Source organism: Bos javanicus, chromosome 9, assembly GCF_032452875.1.
Source record: "Bos javanicus breed banteng chromosome 9, ARS-OSU_banteng_1.0, whole genome shotgun sequence".
NCBI classification, from domain to species: domain Eukaryota; kingdom Metazoa; phylum Chordata; class Mammalia; order Artiodactyla; family Bovidae; genus Bos; species Bos javanicus.
The window spans coordinates 25,869,130-25,881,175 of NC_083876.1; positions in this window are offsets into that span (position 1 = coordinate 25,869,130).

Sequence of the window (12,046 nt, forward strand, 5' to 3'; positions counted from 1 at the left end):
CAGTCAAAGGCTTTGGCATAGTCAAAAAAGCAGAAATAGATGTTTTTCTGGAACTCTCTAGCTTTTTCGATGATCCAGTGGATGTTGGCAATTTGATCTCTGGTTCCTCAGCCTTTTCTAAACCCAGCTTGAACATCTGGAAGTTCACGGTTCACATATTGCTGAAGCCTGGCTTAAAGAATTTTGAGCATTACTTTACTAACATGTGTGAAGTGAAGTCGCTCAGTCGTGTCCAACTCTTTGTGACCCTATGGACTGTAGCCTACCAGGCTCCTCCGTCCGTGGGACTCTTCAGGCAAGACTACTGGAGTGGGTTGCCATTTCCTTCTCCAGGAGATCTTCCCAACCCAGGGATTGAACCCGGGTCTCCTACATTGCAGGCAGACGCTTTACCATCTGAGCCACCAGGGAAGCTTCACTGGAATTCCGTCACCTCCTCTAGCTTTGTTTGTAGTGATGCGTTCTAAGGCCCACTTGACTTCACATTCCAGGATGTCTGGCTCTAGGTGAGTGATCACACCATTGTGATTATCTGGGTCATAAAGATCTTTTTGTACAATTCTTCTGTGTATTCTTGCCACCTCTTCTTAATATCATCTGCTTCTGTTAGGCCTAGATTACTTCAATAGCTCCCAATTACCCTTCCAGCTTTCCAAACATTCTCCACACAGCAACCAGATTTTTTTTTTAACTGTAAGTTAGTCGAATCACACCACTCCTCTGTTCAAAATTCTCTGGCAACTTTTCTCATCAGAGAAAAAAAATCAAAGTCCTTACAAAGCTACACAGTTTGGCCCCAGCTACTTTTCCAACCTTGCCTCCTACTTGTTGACTGTGCTCCAGCCTCAGGCATCCATGCTATTCTTCAAACATCGCAAGCACACCTCCTCCTTAGGCATTTAAGCTTCCCTCTACTTTAAATACTCTTCTGGTTGATAGTTTTGTGGTTCTTTTACAAGCATTTTTCTTCTGTAATCTGTTCATATACCACTTTATCAGAGAGGACTTTTCTATAATTCAGTTCAGTTCAGTGGCTCAGTCGTGTCTGACTCTTTGTGACCCCATGAACCACAGCACACTGAGCCTCCCTGTCCATCACCAACCCCAGGAGTCCACCCAAACCCATGTCCATTGAGTTGGTGATGCCATCCAACCATCTCATCCTCTGTCGTCCCCTTCTCCTCCCGCCCTCAGTCTTTCCCAGTATCAGGGTCTTTTCAAATGAGTCAGCTCTTCGCATCAGAGGGCCAAAGTATTGGAGTTTCAGCTTCAACATCAGTCCTTCCAATGAACACCCAGGACTGATCTCCTTTAGGATTGACTGATTGGATCTCCTTGCAGTCCAAGGGACTCTCAAGAGTCTTCTCCAACACCACAGTTCAAAAGCATCAATTCTTCAGTGCTCAGCTTTCTTTATAGTCCAACTCTCACATCCATACATGACCACTGGAAAAACCATAGCCTTGACTAGATGGACCTTTGGTTGACAAAGTAATGTCTCTGCTTTTGAATATGCTGTCTAGGTTGGTCATAACTTTCCTTCCAAGGAGTAAGTGTCTTTTAATGTCATGGCTGCAATCACCATCTGCAGTGATTTTAGAGCCCAGAAAAATAAAGTCAGCCACTGTTTCCACTGTTTCCCCATCTATTTGCCATGAAGTGATGGGACCAGATGCCATGATCTTAGTTTTCTGAATGTTGAGCTTTAAGCCAACTTTTTCACTCTCCTCTTTCACTTTCATCAAGAGGCTTTTTAGTTCTTCACTTTCTGCCATAAGGGTGGTGTCATCTGCATATCTGAGGTTATTGGTATTTTTCCCAGCAATCTTGATTCCACCTTGTTGTTCTTCCAGCCCAGCATTTCTCATGATGTACTGTGCATAGAAGTTAAATAAGCAGGGTGACAATATACAGCCTTGACATACTCCTTTTCCTATTTGGAACCAGTCTGTTGTTCCATGTCCAGTTCTAATTGCTTTGTGTGAAATAACACTAGACACTATCTTTTTTATTGCATTTATCACCATTTACCACATTTCATATATATATATATATCTTAAATTTTTATTAGAGTAGAGTTGATTTACAATGCTGTGTTAGTTTCTGCTATGAAAGTGAAAGTTAAGTCACCCAGTTGTATCTGACTCTTTGTGACACCATGGACTGTAGCCTGCCAGATTCCTCGGTCTATGGAATTTTCCAGGCAAGACTACTGGAGTGGGTTGCCATTTCCTTCTCCAGAGGATCTTCCCGACCCAGGAGCTGAGGCCAGGTCTCCCACACTGCAGGCAGACACTTTACCGTCTGAGACACCTGGGAAGTTTCTTCTCTACAGCAAAGTAAATCAGTTATATATATGTGTGTGTATATATATCTACTCTTTTTTAGAATACTCTTTTCTCATATAGTAATTATAGATTATTGAGTAGAGTTCTCTGTGTTATACAGTAGGTTCTTATTTGTTATCTATTTCATATAGGGTGGTGTGTATATGTCAATCCCAAACTTCCTCTTCTCCTCCCTGATACCTGTAAGTTTGTTTTCTACATCTGTGACTCTACTTCTGTTTTGTAAGTAAGTTCATTTGTATCAGTTTTTTAGATTCTACATATAAGCAATATCATATGGTATTTGTCTTTCTCTATCTGACTTATTTCACTTAGTATGATAATCTCTAGGTCTATCCATATTGCTGTGAATGGCATTATTTCATTCCTTATTATGGCTGAGTAATATTCCATTTATATATGTACTTATCTTTAGCCATTCATCTGTCAGTGGGCATTTAGTTTGCTTCCATGTCTTGGCTATTGTATATAGTGCTGTTATGAACACGGGGTTGCATGTATCTTTTTGAATTAGAGTTTTCTCCAGATGTGTATCCAGGAGTGGGACTGCTGGATCATACACTAGCTCTATTTTTAGTTTTTTAAGGAACCTCCGTACTGTTCTCCATAATGGTTGTACCAATTTACACTCCCACCAACTACAAATATATAAATTGACCCTTCCCATAAATCAGGGCAGCACCTGGTATACAGTATAAGTTTAGTATTTGTTGAGTGGATATAATCAATCAAGGTTAGATTCATAATGAGGACATAGTATAAAATAAGAAATATGTAGAGAAACGGTGGATGATTTTTTACTTCCATTTCTCTGGGTCCCCACTCTATCCCTCAATCCATGAAAAATTTAAGGGAATCACAAAAAGTATGTGGACCTCATGAAACAATGTGTTAATCGGCGCTAAGTATAGAATAGCATGGTTTGGAGACCAAACAGGTGGCCAGTTACAACTTCATACACATTTTTAAGCCCCAGAAGTTTATATGGCTTTTTCACATTCATTTTCTAACCATATCTTGACAACACTGAAAATCAGTTAGGTGTATTATCCGCATTTCACAAACAAGAAAAATTAAGTTTAGCAAAATAAAGTTACTTCACCTGGTCACACAGCAAGAAGGTGGCAAGTGAGGAGCTCAGATGCGTCTCAGAAACTCTCAAAGTTTTGGTCTTTTCCCATCACGCCAAGTACAAGATCCTAAATGCAGTGGTAGAATGGAGCTCATTACCTACACTCTCTTTGTTTCTCATAGGTGAACAACTGCACCAAATATTTGAGTTTGGTGCAGCTGCTGAATTCAAGAGAAACTGATTTGGAATTTGTAGTGTGTGCTTGGTGTGGCTGTGTCTTTTACATCAATGGCTGATGAGTGAAATCACTCTGAATTAACAGTGATTCAGAACACAGTGTTATTCCGAATGATTGAAGGATACATTCTGCTGGTATGATTTTCCCTTGTTCAGAGTGAGGAAGCTTCTTTATCAACGGCTGCAACACTGATGTTTTATCTTTAAACAATTTGTGTACGTTTCTTAAGAAAAAGCATCATTTGATGGGTCCAGGCTTTCCTTTATACACTTGTTGTCTAGGTTAGATGGAAGGACGATCTTCTGATGAGCGTTAAGGAGGACCCTCTGGGCGGTTCTCCCTGTAGCTCTCCAGCCCCTGAGAGAGTGAAAATTTGGGAGTAAGTGTCCTCCAGCCCAGCTCTGCAGACACAAGCCTGGGGACAGCAAAGTATTATTATTGTGAGAACCGGAGATTGACGTCTAAAGGCTGAAAAGTCAGTGTTTCTGGGGAAGTTATTTCCTCTGATTTCGGCTGCCTGTCACCCCAGAACAACTGAGAGAGATATTGGCTTCATTTGGAAAATGGGAGGTTGAGAGATGATAAAGGTGGTGGTGGTTTAGTTGCTAAGATCTGTCCTATTCTTGTGACCCCCTGGACTGGAGCCGGCCAGGCTCCTCTGTCCATGGGATTTCCCAGGCAAGAATACTGGAGTGGGTTGCCATTTTCTCCTCCAGGGGATCTTCCTGACCCAGGGACCTACCCTGAATTCCCTGCATTGCAGGCAGATTCTTTACCACTGAGCCACCAGAGAAGCCCCCAATGACAAAGATATTGAAAGTATAATTAGGTAAGGTTTAATTGTTCCTTACAATAGACAGTTCAAATAATAACATATACACTATAAAAAGTAGAAAACAGGGAGCTTTTAACATAGCAGAATATAATTAACTGGCATAGAAATATTTGTAAAAGAAATTACCAGCAAAAGGTTAGTAATGAGGGGACCCTGTTTCCTCCAGAGGTTGCCCACATAAAATTAGTGGAGGATTTAAGCAATTATTTGCACAATTAAAATTTTCTACTTCGCCTCAATTACTGGAGCTCTCAGCTGAAAGTTTTCAGAACTTAGATTATCACCATAATATAGAAGGATCTGTTTGCTTTGCATGGATAAATATATGATGCTGCATTTGTTCTTCTGGCAAAAAACAAACAAACAAACAAACAAAAACACAAAAAAATTGGTCCAAGATCCTTTCATCTGAATGGTTTTCTTTTCTTTTTCAAAATAAAGATGCTCACACTTAACCCCTAGAGATTCTGATTCAGTAGATTTGGTTGAGGCTTTAGAAATCTAAGTTGGAAACAGCTTGCAGGATAATTCTGATTTTCAGCTAACTTTGGGATACACAAAACCACAGCATCTTTTTCCTGAGGTTTGTTATGCAGTGCGCTGTTTAAACAAACTCCAGCTCTCATTTGCTTTCTTATTATTTTCCTAGCTGTGCTGAGCACCAAAAAAGTCCACTTACTTTAAAGGTCCAGTTAACTGGATTTCTCTATGTTAACACAGTTCCATACTTTCCACTGGATTTTTTTCCCCCTTGGAGTGTGAGAATTTGACAGGGAATGGTCTTTTCAACCTTCAGCCTCTAATATCTGCAGCTTCAGTGTATCATACCTCTAATCTTATGAAAGGACATGTCACAGCCTCATATTTTTTCTCAATCTTAAAAAAATGTTAGCAGCACTTTCATAATTTCCCCTTTTTTCAGTTTGAGATTTCTATTGTTGTTGATGATAGAAAGAGGGTGAGAGAAATTAGAAGAATGAGATTAACAAATACACACTACTAAATATAAAATTTGGAGAAGGAAATGGCAACCCACTCCAGTGTTCTTGCCTGGAGAATCCCAGGGATGGGGGAGCCTGGTGGGCTGCCGTCTGTGGGGTCACACAGAGTCGGACACGACTGAAGCGACTTAGCAGCAGCAACAGCAGCAGCATATATAAAATATATAACCAACAAGGACCTACTGTATAGCACAGGAAAATGTATTCAAAATCTTATAATAACCTATAATGGAAAAGACTCTGAAAAAGGAGGCATATGTCACTTTGCTGTATACCTGAGACTAACACAACATTGTGAATCAACTATACTTCAATTTGGGGCTTCCCAGGTAACACTAGTGGTAAAGAACCTGCCTGCCAATGCAGGAGACATAAGAGACAATGGTTAGGTCAGGTCTTCCTGGGTTAGGAAGACCCCCTAGAGGAGGGCACGGCAACCCACTCCTGTATTCTTGCCTGGAGAATCCCACAGACAGAGGAGCACGGGGGGCTACAGTCCGTAGCATTGCAAAGAGTCGGACACAGCTGAAGTGACATAGTATGCACACATGCATACTTCAATTTAAAAAGAAAAGGAATGGAAAGGCTGTATGCTCCATGAAAAGAAAACAATAAATAAATAAAGGGTACATTGATGTGCCTCTTGAGAAAATAACAGATCACGAACAAGGGCAACTTTGAGTAGGATTTCAGCCTTACTCAAAAACAACAACTCTCTTTACTCAGCAAAGAGAGCAATATTCAACCTTTTCATGGAAGGATTTAGTATTCTTTTCAAAGCAACATATCAAAAACCCACACACAATGGAAACATTCCCTCTCACTGGGGCATCAAAGAAGAGAGAACTTGCACACAGACTTTCTCAAATGAAATCTTTTCATTTGCAGTCTCAGATATGTTCTCTGGGGATCACTGACTTAAAACCATGAAGAGGAGGATGAGGGGCCATCATGCCATTTCCATTAAAAGCAGTTGTTGAGGCCATTTTCCCATTTTCTTTCTCTTCTTCCTTATTTTGCTGTAATTCTTGCATTCCAATAAAATGAGGCTTCTGCAGCAGGCCAGACAACACTGTTCTTCCTTAGCCCTAATGCCAGTTGCTTTTCAAGTGGGTGGTGGGATAACTAAGAACATTTGTTCCTGGGGCAGAGTCTCAAGATTTATTATAACAAAGTATTCTGCCCTTTCTCTTTGTGGGGACTTTTTTCTCTATAAAATTTAATTTAATTTCTTTTGGGAGAAGACCAGTGGCCAGTGAAAAGTCACAATCACACCATCTATGCAACCCAAGTGAAACAGGAAGAGACTTTTCCATCTAACACAGAGTTCTGACCTTATCCTGTGTACTTGGAAATACACAGGGAAGTATAGTGACGTACATATTTGTATATATTTTGTTGCTGTTTGCCACAGCTCCTAGCAGGCTGTGGCAGGCAGACTCCTAAAATGGCTTCCAATCATTGTGTCTCCCAGTACTCACGCCTTTGTATAATTCCACCCACCCCTCCTCACCCCTCCTTGTATGTGAGCTAACACAAATGACTAGTTTCTAATAAATAGACATGGAAAAAGTGATGGGAAGTCACTTCCATGACTAGGTTACAAAGAATTGTGACTTATGTTTGCCAGCACACTCTCTCTTGAGGACATATTCTGCTGTTCTGTTGCAAGATGCTCTGTGGAGAGGCTTACAGGGCAAAGAATGAATGGCGACCTTGAGCCAATAGTTCAGCCAGTCATCAGCAAGGATCCAAATCCCCAGGAGTGATCTAGATACAGATCCTGGTTGAGCCTTGCATAGCCTCGTGAGAGACCCAGAGAGAACCAGAGGACTCAATGAAGCCCTGCCTGGGTTCTTGACCCATAGAAACTGCATGATAATAAATGTGTCTTATGCTATTGTTTCAAGATAATTGGTTACAGAGCCTTAGATAACTAATACATATGCATTGTTTTTGTAAATACTACCTTGGAACGTATACATACAGAAAAGTATGCAAATCATAAGGGCACAGTTCAATGAATTTTTATAAAGGGAATACATGTGTATAATTACCATCCAAATAATAAAATAGAACATTACCAGCATCCCAGAAACCTCTCTCTACCCCTCAAATCATTAACCCTTTCCAAGATAATCCTTGTTTTGATTTATATTATTATAGGTTAATTTTCTTGTTGGGGGTTTTATGTGTTTGGAATTAAGCATTATATACTCTTCTGTAACTGCCTTTTTTCTCTAATAATTTTTTCCCTAATAATTATGCTTTTGACTGTCATCCTTCTTGCTTCAGGTAGCAGAATTTCATTTACATTTACTACCATGTATCATGAATGTTTCCGTTCTACTGTTGATGGACAGTTGAGGTTGTTCTTTTAAAATATATATTTATTTATTTTTATTTTTTAGGCCATGCTGTGTGACATGCAGGATCTTGGTTTTCCAGCCAGGAATTGACCTCATGTCCTCTGTACTGGGAGCGTAGAGTTTTAACCACTGGACAGCTAGGAAAGTACTTTAGGGTTGGTTTTTATTTTTGTTTTCTCACTATTTATTATAAGGGAAGTTGCTATGAATATCTTACATATGCTTTTTGTTGCATATATTTTGCATCTCATTTAGGAAAGGAATCTGTGGATCAATGGATATGTATTTGCTCTGCTTATGGGCTCGATAAAGGACAGAAATGGTATGGACACAACAGAAGCAGAAGATTTTTTTTAATATAAATGTATTTATTTTAATTGGAGGTTAATTACTGAAGAGGTGGCAAGAATACACAGAAGAACTGTACAAAATAGATCTTCATGACCCAGATAATCACGATGGTGTGATCACTCACCTAGAGCCAGACATCCTGGAATATGAAGTTAAGTGGGCCTTAGAAAGCATCACTATGAAAAAAGCTAGTGGAGGTGATGGAATTCCAGTGGAGCTATTTCAAATCCTCAAAGATGATGCTGTGAAAGTGCTGCATTCAATATTCCAGCTAATTTGGAAAACTCAGCAGTGGCCACAGGACTGGAAAAGGTCAGTTTTCATTCCAATCCCAAAGAAAGGCAATGCCAAAGAATGCTCAAACTACTGAACAATCGCACTCATCTCACACGCTAGTAAAGTAATGCTCAAAATTCTCCAAGCCAGGCTTTAGCAATACGTGAACCATGAACTTCCAGATGTTCAAGCTGGTTTTAGAAAAGGCAGAGGAACCACAGATCAAATTGCCAACATCTGCTGGATCATCAAAAAAGATAGAGAGTTCCAGAAAAACATCTATTTCTGCTTTTTTGACTATGCCAAAGCCTTTGATTCTGTGGATCACAATAAACTGTGGAAAATTCTGAAAGAGATGGGAATACCAGACCAGCTGACCTGCCTCTTAAGAAACCTATATGCAGGTCAGGAAGCAACAGTCAGAACTGGACATGGAACAACAGACTGGTTCCAAATAGGAAAAGGAGTACGTCAAGCCTGTATATTGTCACCCTGCTTATTTAACTTCTATGCACAGTACATCATGAGAAATGCTGGGCTGGAAGAAGCACAAGCTGGAATCAAGATTGCCGGGAGAAATATCAGTAACCTCAGATATGCAGATGACACCACCCTTATGGCAGAAAGTGAAGAGGAACTAAAAAGCCTCTTGATGAAAGTGAAAGAGGAGAGTGAAAAAGTTGGCTTAAAACTCAACATTCAGAAAACTAAGATCATGGTATCCAGTCCCATCACTTCATGGCAAATAGATGGGGAAACAGTGGAAACAGTGTCAGACTTTATTTTTGGGGGGCTCCAAAATCACTGCAAATGGTGACTGCAGCCATGAAATTAAAAGATGCTTACTCCTTGGAAGGAAAGTTATGACCAACCTAGGTGGCATATTCAAAAGCAGAGACATTACTCTGCCAACAAAGGTCCGTCTAGTCAAGGCTATGGTTTTTCCAGTGGTCATGTATGGATGTGAGAGTTGGTCTGTGAAGAAAGCTGAGTGCCAAAGAATTGATGCTTTTGAACTGTGGTGTTGGAGAAGATTTTTGAGAGTCCCTTGGACTGCAAGGAGATCCAACCGTCCATTCTAAAGCAGATCAGTCCTGGGTGTTCTTTGGAAGGACTGATGTTGAAACTGAAACTTCAATACTTTGGTCACCTCATGTGAAGAGTTGACTCATTGGAAAAGACCCTGATGTTGGGAGGCACTGGGGGCAGGAGGAGAAGGGGACAACAGAGGATGAGATGGCTGGATGACATCACCAATTCAGTGGACATGAGTTTGGGTGAACTCCGGGAGTTGGTGATGGACAAGGAGGCCTGGCGTGCTGTGATTCATGGGGTTGCAAAGAGTCAGACACAACTGAGCGACTGAACTGAACTGAATGGACAGCTTCCCTTGTGGCTCAGATGGTAAAGTGTCTACCTGCAGTGTGGAATACCTGGGTTTAATCCTTGGGTTGGGAAGACCCCTTGGAGAAGTGAATGGCAACCCACTCCAGTAGCTGTTCCTGAAGAATTCCATGGACAGAGGAGCCTGGCGGGCTACAGTCCATGGGGCTGCAAAGAGTTGGACACAGCTGAGCAACTGACACACACACACACACACACACACAATAGACAACTTAATCATCAACCAAGGTGAATGTACCAATTACAGTAATAAGAGCAGTGTATGAAAGTTTGAAAACCCTCTCTTCGTTATCCATACATGCATGGTATTCTCAGGTTTATTTTGAATTTTAGCCAATCTCGAGGATACATAGTAGAATCTCATTCTAGCTTAGTTTGCATTTTTCTAAAAATAAATGATGTTAAGCAATTTTCATATATTTATTGGCATTGAATGTATTCATTCATAAAATATCAATACATTTTTATCCTTCTTTTAGTAAAATTTTTATCCTCTTAAAAGTTATACTAAGATATATATATATTTAAATATGAATGTTCAATTTGCCCAGCACCATTTGTTGAAAGTTTGCTACTCATACTTCATTGCAGTGGCATTGTACGTGGTTCCTTAAGGCTGCCATCACAAAATACCATAACTGTGTGTCTTATAAGAACAGAAATTTTATGTTTCTCAGTTCTGGAGGCTACCAGTCCAAAATCAAGTTGTCAGGAGGACCAGGTTCCCTCTCAAATCTATTGTAGAGATTCTTCCCTGCCTCTTTCTAGCCTGTGGTGGTTTGCTGGCAATCCGTGACATTTCAGCATGCAACAGCAGCACTTCAGTCTCTGCCTTCTTATCATATGGTTTTCTCCCAACAAGTCTGTGCTCAGATGTCCCTCTTCTTATAAGGATACCAGTAATACCGGATTAAGGGCCCACCCTATTACTTTAAGACTTGAAAGTGAAAGTGTTAGTCACTCAGCCATGTCCGACTCTTTGTGAACCCGTGGACTGTAGCCCAACAGGCTTCTCTGTCCATGGGATTCTCCAGGCAAGAATACTGGAGTGGGTCGCCATTCCCTTCTCCAGGGAATCATCCCAATCCAGGGACTGAATCCATGTCTCCTGCACTGCGAGCAGATTCTTTACCATCTGAGCCACTATAAGACTTGATCCTAATCAATTACATCTATATAACTTCCCCTTCCAAAATCAGGTCACACTCTGAGATACCAGAAGTTAGGACTTTAACACATATTTTGAGGGAACACAATTCAATCCATAACAGGCATTGTTTTTTAAAAATAAATCAAGTGATTTGTGGATATGTATGGGACTGTCGCCAGTGCATGCTCAGTCGTGTCCAACTCTTCGCGGCCCTATAGACTATAGCCCCCCAGGCTCCTCTGTCCATGGGATTTTCCAGGCAAGAATACTGGAGTGGGTTGTCATGCCCTCCTTCAGGGGATCTTTGCAACCCAGGGATCAAACCCAAGGCTCCTGTGTCTCCTGCATTGGTAGGTGGATTCTTTACCACTGAGCCACCTGGGAAGCCATGGGCCTATTTGGGACTTTCTTTTCCTGGGCCTTCTGTACTTTTTTTTTCCTCTTAGTAAATAGAGTGTTTTAAAACAAAAGTGTAGAGAAAGGTGCTTTGGAAAGGCAAAGTGGGTACAAAATTATGAGTTTGATATAAGGCAAGGAGGAAAAGGAAAGGGCACCACATTAAATAGGACAGGATACATGAAACAAACTACACAGAGGCACATGCTGCACGAAGTCTGGGAGAGTGCGTTCTTCGGAATGCGGTTTGTACGGTCCTAACGCGGGGGACACAGCTGTCAGCAGTGGGGTAAGAGGAGCCAGAGGTTGTTTAATGCTGAGTCCTGGCAAGCCCTTAAGGTCAAGAGTTTCTGGCCACGATGGTGGTAGTAAAGATTTGGTTGATAATTGCTAGGTTGGAAAGATAAGTATCAGGAAGGCAAAGATGTGGTCAGGATGGTCCACAGGGGTCCCGGCAAAGCAGTGGGAATCTGCAAACTGGAACTGAGGAAGCAGGGGTAAGCTCTGTTAACTCTGGGCTGTAATTGCCAAACCACTTCCCAGCCTTTCTCAAAACACAGAGATATATATTTAATAAGTGTGTTGGGGAGTTTACAAAAGGCATTT